Here is a 7,007-nt window from a genome sequence, read left to right on the forward strand (position 1 = left end):
GTGGCATCATAGTCGATCCGACTTGGCAGCCCAACAATACAGCCCATTTATCTTTCTAGATTTAGGCCCATATAGTCAATTGTTTATTGGGCCTTCACCAGTTTTTAAATATTTTAATATTCTTTCTACATCGCCATTCATACACATTTATTATGCTTGCACGTTCTAGGTTATTATCAGCCTTTGCCTGTTCCAAACCATCTTCAGCCAAGATTGCCCAATATTGGATCCACACAAAGAAAGTAATGAATCTCCATTTAGCAAAAAAATAATGATATAGTGCACAACTACAGATTCACAACTACAAAATTCAGACCACCATAGCAAATTACAATTACATCTCACAATCACACCAGACGTTTAGATACATATAATCTGTGTATCGTGTTCCCTGTCTTAAGTGTAGCATCATTTGTTCCATCCTAGGTCGAGTTACCCTTCAAAACGGAACTAGTTTAATATCTTCTATTCTACCTCAATGACCTGCAAAAGGATATCAGAAAACAAATTGTGAGAACTATTAGCATGAGGAATAAATTATGGGAAATATTAATCAAAGCCTTTATTTAAAATGATAGTGATTAGCTCGGCTGCAATAAAATGACAGGAAAAGGGAACAATATATAGCAACATCACATTTTTCAGTCAACATGCCCATTTTAGTAGCAATCAAACAAGGATTTTGGCATGCAAAAAGAAACATATGCACGTGCTGGTATCACACAGAAAGAAATCAAATATGAATATTAGCAGTGAGATGGTTGGTGGAACATCTATCCTCACAGATTACCGCATAAATCAGTTGATATATGTGGATAGACCAAAACTATACCAAGACATTTGAAATAAATGCCCTATTGAAACAAAGAACATGAAATGAGTAAACATGTACATTTCAGTCAACATGTTTGTTGAGATAGATATATAAAATATTTCACTTAACCACTACATAAAATGATTAAATATATACATTGAACCATAATCTAGAGCAATAGTATTCACTACAAAATGTTTTCCTTAAAAGGCCAACAACTCAAAATGAACACAGGTAAAAAGTAGTATCAGGAGCACTTTACTGATAGAGTGACAATGTAGTGAAAAAAGATACTTGGTTCAAACAAACACAAATAATGGTATAAATTATTTTGGTTCCCAGTTTAATCAATCACATTTACTTTTGGCTAAAAATTATTGACAGGTTGCTTAAAATGGATGTAACTCAGTCATGTGCATGGTATGGGAACTCCCATGGGAAATCTTATGTCGTACAATGCCCTTGGTTGTGTCAGTAAATCAGTTGTAAATTAAACTCCACATCTAAGAGTAAGAGGCACCGCGCACATTCAGGATCTCAAACTGAATTCTGCACTACGAGGTTGATACTTTTTGAGTTGCTTGGATCAACTTTTGTGATCTCTATCATTGTTTGTAGGTATATTTTCATATATTTTTCTTAACCATATAGCATTTTTAAGATGATGGAACATATCAGCAAGCTTCAGCTTTTAAACAAGCCATTATGTCACTTGTATTGCAACTGAATCAGAGAGTCGTAATGACCACATAGTCCGAGTGGTGTATTATCATAAAAGAAATACGTTCTGAGCAATAGAGAAAAATCAAGAACAATAGATAGATACAAGGATTGTCAACTGAATTAGAGAATTATCATGACCACATAGTACTGAGTGGTGTTTTCTCATAAAAAGTAGGTACTGAGCAATAGAGAACAATCAGGAATGGTAGAAAGATTCAAGGATTTGCAACTGAATCGGAGAATCGTCCTGATCACATAGTCCTGGGTGGTGTTTTCTTATAAAAAGAAATAGTTACAGAGCAATAGAGAACAATCAGGAACGGTAGATAGATACAAGGATCATAAGCATCACAGTAAAGTAATTGGTACAGAGTAAATGTTTGCAATCAACATTTTGTCAAAATAGGCATGCAACTATAAAAATACCATGAGATTTTATATATTATACATCCACCGTGAAGAAAACAAACAACTCTATCAAACTAGGAGGAACTAGGTGTTACAGCAAACAATAAATTAAGTATAAAATGGAAACAAGCACACACACACACACTACGACAATACAAAAAGCACAAAGAAGATATTTAAGGATCGACACTACTATACACACAACACCTGCATGCCCGATGCTTGCACAATTCTTCCATAGTAGCACCAACAGTGAGCATGCTGGCAAGAGCACTGTTGGTCAGGGAACAGCGTTCGTAGGTCATGCAGCTATTGTCATATGTGAAGCAATTTCTTTTAAGGATATGAACATCAGGACAAAGAAGGATATATAGTTTGTAGTGCTAGCTAATTATCTTGTACTGCAGAAGTAGTTTCGACTGACCTTTCTGTATTTTTCTCCTCAGTTCTTCAGAAGGCTCTATTTTATCAACACATTTGATGTCATTAACCACACCCTCGACTTCAGTTATCTCATCCACCTATAGAATAATAATTGGAACTTTAGTGGAACTATTCCATGGAGAAAACAAATAAATCTTGTGTTTTAGTTGAAGTATCCCTATAGTTACTCCTGCATAGGATTCCCTCAATAATTTATTTCAGCTTTAAGCATACCATCTTTTCAGTGTCATATATACTCTACATCATAATTTGATCCATCTCAATGATGTATATCTGTAAACTAAATTGACACATATAAACACATCACCACCTCAGAAACTATGTGAGCACCCCACATATATTTGTTACACGTACATGTTGATGAAGAAAAGATGTAAATATAAATCTCTACATTTTAAAAAAAATCAGTCACACAAACGTTTATGCAAAATATGGAACCTAATACATCATCTTGGTATCTTTCCAAAACAATTAGTCCCAGCCACAAAAGTTACTTCACTGCAAAGCACTATCCTGACATCCTAAATAGATAATTCTTCAATTTGGAGAGTAAAAAGGGTTCTCACCTTCACAGCAAATGGTCCGCCGAGGTCACCTGTGGCGATGTGAAAAAGGCCAAGGAGTGCCGAAGAAAACAGTGGTCACCCCCTCCTTTCCTAGCGCGAGATTGTGAAGGAGACGGCGTCGGGGCAGCCGTCCTTGGTCCTGGCCAACGGGTAGGCGAGAACGTTCATCTCGCCGACCTCAACCACCTTCCTCGACCACCACACCCATGAACATGAGCAAGGGGCTGACCTTATATAACGCCCTCGATGCGGCTATATCTCCCACGTGTCGAAGCATGACTTAGAGGCATAACCGCATTGAAAGCAATGTCGCAAGTGAGGTAATCTTCACACAACCATGTAATACATAAGGGAAAAGATACATAGTTGGCTTACAATCGCCACTTCACACAAATACATGAATAAAGCATTACATCATCCAGATACAATCAAGGTCCGGCTATGGAACCCAAAATAAAAGAAGACTACCCCAAAGCTACACAGATCCCTGATCAACCCCAACTGGGCTCCACTACTGATCATCTAGAACGAAACAACACAAAGGACAAGATCTTCATCGAGCTCCTCCTTGACCTTGGTTGCGTCATCTGCACGGTTCAACGGCACCTGCAAGCTGGTTTTGGAAGTATCTGTGAGTCACGGGGACTCAGCAATCTCACACCCTCGTGATCAAGACTATTTAAGCTCATAAGAAGGGTAAAAGGTATGAGGTGGAGCTGCAGCAAGAGACTAGCATATATGGTGGCTAACATACGCAAATGAGAGCGAAAAGAGAAGGCGAAAGCACGGTTGAACAACTATGATCAAGAAGTGATCCTAGAACAACCTACGCCAAACATAACTCCAACACCTTGTTCACTTCCCGGACTCCGCCTGAAAGAGACCATCACGGTTACACACGCGGTTGATGAATTTTAATTAAGGTCAACTTCAGGTTTTCTACAACCAGACATTAACAAATTCCCATCTGCCCATAACCGCGGGCACGGCTTCCGAAAGTTCAAATCCCTGCAGGGGTGTCCGAACTTAGCCCATCACAAGCTATCACGGTCAACGAAGGATATTCCTTCTCCCTAGACAATCCGATCAGGCTCAGCATCCAGGTTACAAGACATCCTCGACAATAGTAAAACAAGTCCAGCAACACCGCCCGAAAATGTGCCGACAAATCCCGATAGGATCTGCACATATCTTGTTCTCAGGGCACACTCAGATGAGACATCCTACGAGTAAAACCAACCCTCAAGTTGCCCCGAGGTGGCCCCGCAGTCTACTCGGTTCGGACCAACACTTAGAGAAGCACTGGCCCGGGGGGAGGGGGGTAAAATAAAGATGACCCTTGAGTCTGCAGAACCCAAGGGAAAGAAAAGGCTAGGCGGTGAATGGTAAAACCAATGTTGGGCATTGCTGGAGGATTTTATTCAAGGCGAACTGTCAAGGGATTCCCATTATAACCCAACCGCGTAAGGAATGCAAATCCGGGAACATAACACCGATATGACGGAAAGTAGGGCGGCAAGAGTGGAACAAAACACTAGGCATAAGGCCGAGCCTTCCACCCTTTACCAAGTATATAGATGCATTAATTAAATAAGAGATATTGTGATATCCCAACAAAATATCCATGTTCCAAACATGGAACAAGCTCCAATCTTCAGCTACAACTAACAACGCTATAAGAGGGGCTGAGCAAAGCGGTAACATAGCCAAACAACGGTTTGCTAGGACTTGGTGGGTTAGAGGCTTGGTTCAATAATATGGGAGGCATGATAAGCAAGTGGTAGGTATCGCAGCATAGGCATAGCAAAAGAGCAAGCAACTAGCAAGCAAAGATAGAAGTGATTTCGAGGGTATGGTCATCTTGCCTGAAATCCCGCAAGGAAGAAGAACGAGTCCATGAAGAAGACAAACGGACGTAGTCGAACAGATCCTCACAAACGCGATGTTAACGGAACCAACCCGAAGAAACAACATCGGAAAGAAGGAAACAACATAGTAAACACCCACCACATAAACATGGCATGATGCACAACCAAGTATGATGATTAAAGATACATGGCATGGCAAAGTGCAACAGACAGAACTACAAATTAAGTGGAGCTCAATATGCAACGGAGTTGCATATTGAAGAAAACACCACATGACTTATTTAGTTCTCTCTCGTTTATGTACCCAACAAGGTTAAATGTTGTTACCATGGCAAGAGGTGAAGCATGATGAAACTATCTAATCTAGGCAAGTTTAAATGAGGCCGGAACAACAAAACAACAAGTCCGGAAACTCCTCATATGCATATATTAGGTTTGGTACTTTTCTGCCCTAAACCATATTTTATAGTTATTAAACATGCAAGATGATGCCACCATGTTAAACTAGGCAAAATTCTACCCCATCTACATATAAAGTTTATTAGAAACCGAGCTACGGTTATTTAGCTATGAATTAAAACATTTTAGCAAGTTATTTAAACAAATTTAAACAAACAGCATATTAAACATTTTAAACATGGATGAAAAAGACATATTATGAAACTAGATGAAAAACTAAGCAAGTTTCATATACAAAGTTTTTACATGTGATGCTTAGTTTGTGAGATATTAAATGCATGAAGGCTAGGGGGGTTTCTGTAAATCTGCAATTCCCTGGAAATTGACAAATTCACAGATCTGAAAAAAACGCTACACTGGGCCAAATATGGCCGGCCCAACAGAGAAGGAGAAAAAAGGAGGGCGCTTGGGGGGGCTCACCCATGGGCCAGGCCCAGTTCGGAGGGGAAGCAGGCTGGAAGAGGCGGCGCGGATCTTGGGCTGGCGAGGCAGATGCGGCAGCGCTGGGCCCTGGCGCAGTGGATCTGGCGGTTGACTCGATCGAGTCAACGTGGTCGCATCGAACGACTTGAGGCAGAGGCTTCGTCCTCCTCTTTTCGATAGGAAGAAGAGCAGCGGCCGCGCTGAGGACTCCGGGGAGCGGCAAGAGGTCTGGGGATGGGGGATCCATGGCGGGGGCGGCGAGATCTGGCGGTCCTCGGCCGGCTCTGACGCGAAACGGCGGCGGTGGTGGACTCAAGGCGTCCTTGGACGACGACGAAGCAGAGGAACGGGACGACGCTGTAGAGGTGTTCTCCGGGGAGGCAGGGGATGGCTGGAGGTCGGGGATGGACCCAGATCGAGACGAAGGCGGCGGAATGGCGTTGTGTGGCTCGGCGCAGGTGGTCTCCTGTGGGCGGCGCCAGCGAGCTGGAGGCCATGCGGCGGCGTCCTGGTTCAGAGAGAGAGAGATGTGAGAGGAGGGAGCCGTAGGGAGAGATGGAGGAAAAGAGGGCGGCGGCAGGGCGGCTCATCTGCTGAGTGCGCCGGCGATGTGGATGACTGGACGGAGGAGGGGACGCGGGGCTCTAGGCAGGCGAAGCCCTCCCGCTCAAGGGGCTACGGGATTGGATCGAGGGGAAGCCTCGAGTGTTGGTTGGCCACTGGGGAAAACGAAAGAGGTAGGTGGGTGGATCGGGAAGGATCCCGATGAGAGAGTGGCGGCGGCCGAAAAGGAAAGATGGGACAAGCCCCTAGGATCTAGGGTTAGACTGATATTTATATGGAAAAGAAGGGAGTTGGATCATCCGATCAAAATACGACGGTCGAGAATAGATAGGCTAGGAAAGTCTAAATAAGAAACTGAGACATTTTCTAGATGTTTGGGGATGATCCGGACACAACGGTGGCAACAGTCCGGGTCGGGTCCGGGGAAGTTTCGGACACGCACGCGAGGGGTCGGTTGGAACTTGTGGGCTGTGCAGAAGGGCTCGAGCTGACAGAAGAGAAGAGAGAGAGAGGCCCGGCGACTATTTCCGGAGACCGAAAACGTCCGACGTTAGACCGGCTATAATGCCGCTATAGTTTAACGGTTGGGCTATCAAACGAACTCCGAATGCGATGAAACTTGACAGGCGGTCTATCTACACTATAAAAACACCGCATGCCAACTTTCATCCCATTCCGAGAAGATTTTCCGGCCACTTATAAAATACTATTTCGGACATGCCGCGGGCGCGTGCAAGT

At 43.2% G+C, this 7,007-nt stretch overlaps 1 long non-coding RNA gene across 1 annotated transcript; it reads right to left on the reverse strand.

The window, feature by feature from the left end:
- Positions 1–302: 302 nt before the first annotated feature.
- On the reverse strand, positions 303–6,483 carry LOC147985052 (uncharacterized). The gene is made up of 3 exons (XR_015616389.1): positions 2,956–6,483; positions 2,370–2,466; positions 303–483 (listed from the first exon to the last, which is right to left on the reverse strand). It is a non-coding gene; the product is annotated as an uncharacterized LOC147985052 (long non-coding RNA).
- Positions 6,484–7,007: the final 524 nt, after the last annotated feature.

Source organism: Triticum urartu, chromosome 2A, assembly GCF_056163025.1.
Source record: "Triticum urartu cultivar PI428250 chromosome 2A, HENAU_Tu73, whole genome shotgun sequence".
NCBI lineage: Eukaryota > Viridiplantae > Streptophyta > Magnoliopsida > Poales > Poaceae > Triticum > Triticum urartu.